Genomic DNA, 4841 nt, shown 5'->3' with positions numbered 1-4841 from the left:
TCTTGTGTAGGCCCGACATCCCAGTGTGGTTTCGCAGTTCCACGGGTCAAATCGCTGTACTACCCAGTTTTGGGCCTTTGGTATCTAAAAAAAAAGCAGTGTGAGTGTGTCGCTCACTGTTCAGCCGCAAATATCTCTATTTAAAAAAGTGTGGTATACCCCAGAAAACAATAACTGTGATTTTGCCATCCCACGGTAAAAAATCTCTTTTATTCAGGTTTTGGTAGTTTTTTCCGTAAAGAAAAACAGTAGTGTCTCCTGACTGTTGTGACACAAAAATATATCTGTTGAAAATAGTCTTGTGTAGGCCCGACATCCCAGTGTGGTTTCGCAGTTCCACGGGTCAAATCGCTGTACTATCCAGTTTTAGGCCTTTGGTATCTAAAAAAAAAGCAGTTTGAGTGTGTCGATCACTGTTCAGCCGCAAATATCTCTATTTAAAAAAGTGTGGTATACCCCAGTAAAAAATAACTGTGGTTTTGCCATCCCACGGTAAAAAATCTCTATTATTCAGGTTTTGGTAGTTTTTTCCGTAAAGAAAAACAGTAGTGTCTCCTGACTGTTGTGACACAAAAATATATCTGTTGAAAATAGTCTTGTGTAGGCCCGACATCCCAGTGTGGTTTCGCAGTTCCACGGGTCAAATCGCTGTACTACCCAGTTTTGGGCCTTTGGTATCTAAAAAAAAAGCAGTGTGAGTGTGTCGCTCACTGTTCGGCCGCAAATATCTCTATTTAAAAAAGTGTGGTATACCCCAGAAAACAATAACTGTGATTTTGCCATCCCACGGTAAAAAATCTCTTTTATTCAGGTTTTGGTAGTTTTTTCCGTAAAGAAAAACAGTAGTGTCTCCTGACTGTTGTGACACAAAAATATATCTGTTGAAAATAGTCTTGTGTAGGCCCGACATCCCAGTGTGGTTTCGCAGTTCCACGGGTCAAATCGCTGTACTATCCAGTTTTGGGCCTTTGGTATCTAAAAAAAAAGCAGTTTGAGTGTGTCACTCACTGTTCAGCCGCAAATATCTCTATTTAAAAAAGTGTGGTATACCCCAGTAAACAATAACTGTGGTTTTGCCATCCCACGGTAAAAAATCTCTATTATTCAGGTTTTGGCAGTTTTTTCTGGAAAGAAAAACAGTAGTGTCTCCTGACTGTTGTGACACAAAAATATATCTGTTGAAAATAGTCTTGTGTAGGCCCGACATCCCAGTGTGGTTTCGCAGTTCCACGAGTCAAATCGCTGTACTACCTAGTTTTGGGCCTTTGGTATCTAAAAAAAAAGCAGTTTGAGTGTGTCGCTCACTGTTCAGCCGCAAATATCTCTATTTAAAAAAGTGTGGTATACCCCAGTAAACAATAACTGTGGTTTTTCCATCCCACGGTAAAAAATCTCTATTATTCAGGTTTTGGTAGTTGTTTCCGTAAAGAAAAACAGTAGTGTCTCCTGACTGTTGTGACACAAAAATATATCTGTTGAAAATAGTCTAGTGTAGGCCCGACATCCCAGTGTGGTTTCGCAGTTCCACGGGTCAAATCGCTGTACTATCCAGTTTTGGGCCTTTGGTATCTAAAAAAAAAGCAGTTTGAGTGTGTCGCTCACTGTTCAGCCGCAAATATCTCTATTTAAAAAAGTGTGGTATACCCCAGTAAACAATAACTGTGGTTTTGCCATCCCACGGTAAAAAATCTCTATTATTCAGGTTTTGGTAGTTGTTTCCGTAAAGAAATACATTAGTGTCTCCTGACTGTTGTGAAACAAAAATATATCTGTTGAAAATAGTCTTGTGTAGGCCCGACATCCCAGTGTGGTTTCGCAGTTCCACGGGTCAAATCGCTGTACTACCCAGTTTTGGGCCTTTGGTATCTAAAAAAAAAGCAGTTTGAGTGTGTCGCTCACTGTTCAGCTGCAAATATCTCTATTTAAAAAAGTGTGGTATACCCCAGTAAAAAATAACTGTGGTTTTGCCATCCCACGGTAAAAAATCTCTATTATTCAGGTTTTGGTAGTTTTTTCCGTAAAGAAAAACAGTAGTGTCTCCTGACTGTTGTGACACAAAAATATATCTGTTTAAAATAGTCTTGTGTAGGCCCGACATCCCAGTGTGGTTTCGCAGTTCCACGGGTCAAATCGCTGTACTAACCAGTTTTGGGCCTTTGGTATCTAAAAAAAAAGCAGTTTGAGAGTGTCGCTCACTGTTCAGCCGCAAATATCTCTATTTAAAAAAGTGTGGTATACCCCAGTAAACAATAACTGTGGTTTTGCCATGACACGGTAAAAAATCTCTATTATTCAGGTTTTGGTAGATTTTTCCGTAAAGAAAAACAGTAGTGTCTCCTGACTATTGTGACACAAAAATATATCTGTTGAAAATAGTCTTGTGTAGGCCCGACATCCCAGTGTGGTTTCGCAGTTCCACGGGTCAAATCGCTGTACTACCCAGTTTTGGGCCTTTGGTATCTAAAAAAAAAGCAGTGTGAGTGTGTCGCTCACTGTTCAGCCGCAAATATCTCTATTTAAAAAAGTGTGGTATACCCCAGAAAACAATAACTGTGATTTTGCCATCCCACGGTAAAAAATCTCTATTATTCAGGTTTTGGCAGTTTTTTCTGGAAAGAAAAACAGTAGTGTCTCCTGACTGTTGTGACACAAAAATATATCTGTTGAAAATAGTCTTGTGTAGGCCCGACATCCCAGTGTGGTTTCGCAGTTCCACGAGTCAAATCGCTGTACTACCCAGTTTTGGGCCTTTGGTATCTAAAAAAAAAGCAGTTTGAGTGTGTCGCTCACTGTTCAGCCGCAAATATCTCTATTTAAAAAAGTGTGGTATACCCCAGTAAACAATAACTGTGGTTTTGCCATCCCACGGTAAAAAATCTCAATTATTCAGGTTTTGGTAGTTTTTTCCGTAAAGATAAAAAGTAGTGTCTCCTGACTGTTGTGACACAAAAATATATCTGTTGAAAATAGTCTTGTGTAGGCCCGCCATCCCAGTGTGGTTTCGCAGTTCCACGGGTCAAATCTCTGTACTATCCAGTTTTAGGCCTTTGGTATCTAAAAAAAAAGCAGTTTGAGTGTGTCGATCACTGTTCAGCCGCAAATATCTCTATTTAAAAAAGTGTGGTATACCCCAGTAAAAAATAACTGTGGTTTTGCCATCCCACGGTAAAAAATCTCTATTATTCAGGTTTTGGTAGTTTTTTCCGTAAAGAAAAACAGTAGTGTCTCCTGACTGTTGTGTCACAAAAATATATCTGTTGAAAATAGTCTTGTGTAGGCCCGACATCCCAGTGTGGTTTCGCAGTTCCACGGGTCAAATCGCTGTACTACCCAGTTTTGGGCCTTTGGTATCTAAAAAAAAAGCAGTTTGAGTGTGTCGCTCACTGTTCAGCCGCAAATATCTCTATTTAAAAAAGTGTGGTATACCCCAGAAAACAATAACTGTGATTTTGCCATCCCACGGTAAAAAATCTCTTTTAATCAGGTTTTGGTAGTTTTTTCCGTAAAGAAAAACAGTAGTGTCTCCTGACTGTTGTGACACAAAAATATATCTGTTGAAAATAGTCTTGTGTAGGCCCGACATCCCAGTGTGGTTTCGCAGTTCCACGGGTCAAATCGCTGTACTATCCAGTTTTGGGCCTTTGGTATCCAAAAAAAAAGCAGTTTGAGTGTGTCACTCACTGTTCAGCCGCAAATATCTCTATTTAAAAAAGTGTGGTATACCCCAGTAAACAATAACTGTGGTTTTGCCATCCCACGGTAAAAAATCTCTATTATTCAGGTTTTGGCAGTTTTTTCTGGAAAGAAAAACAGTAGTGTCTCCTGACTGTTGTGACACAAAAATATATCTGTTGAAAATAGTCTTGTGTAGGCCCGACATCCCAGTGTGGTTTCGCAGTTCCACGAGTCAAATCGCTGTACTACCCAGTTTTGGGCCTTTGGTATCTAAAAAAAAAGCAGTTTGAGTGTGTCGCTCACTGTTCAGCCGCAAATATCTCTATTTAAAAAAGTGTGGTATACCCCAGAAAACAATAACTGTGATTTTGCCATACAACGGTAAAAAATCTCTATTATTCAGCTTTTGGTAGTTTTTTCCGTAAAGAAAAACAGTAGTGTCTCCTGACTGTTGTGACACAAAAATATACCTGTTGAAAATAGTCTTGTGTAGTCCCGACATCCCAGTGTGGTTTCGCAGTTCCACGGGTCAAATCACTGTACTATCCAGTTTTGGGCCTTTGGTATCTAAAAAAAAAGCAGTTTGAGTGTGTCGCTCACTGTTCAGCCGCAAATATCTCTATTTAAAAAAGTGTGGTATACCCCAGTAAACAATAACTGTGGTTTTGCCATCCCACGGTAAAAAATCTCTATTATTCAGGTTTTGGTAGTTTTTTCCGTAAAGAAAAACAGTAGTGTCTCCTGACTGTTGTCACACAAAAATATATCTTTTGAAAATAGTATTGTGTAGGCCCGACATCCCAGTGTGGTTTCGCAGTTCCACGGGTCAAATCAATGTACTATCCAGTTTTGGGCCTTTGGTATCTAAAAAAAAAGCAGTTTGAGTGTGTCGCTCACTGTTCAGCCACAAATATCTCTATTTAAAAAAGTGTGGTATACCCCAGTAAACAATAACTGTGGTTTTGCCATCCCACGGTAAAAAATCTCTATTATTCAGGTTTTGGTAGTTGTTTCCGTAAAGAAAAACAGTAGTGTCTCCTGACTGTTGTGACACAAAAATATATCTGTTGAAAATAGTCTTGTGTAGGCCCGACATCCCACTGTGGTTTCGCAGTTCCACGGGTCAAATCGCTGTACTATCCAGTTTTGGGCCTTTGGTATCAAAA

This window comes from Phyllobates terribilis, unplaced genomic scaffold (genome assembly GCF_046119375.1).
Source record: "Phyllobates terribilis strain yellow unplaced genomic scaffold, ASM4611937v1 Scaffold_20__1_contigs__length_20440879, whole genome shotgun sequence".
Taxonomy (NCBI): Eukaryota; Metazoa; Chordata; class Amphibia; order Anura; family Dendrobatidae; genus Phyllobates; species Phyllobates terribilis.
Note: the sequence above shows the minus strand (reverse complement) of the source record.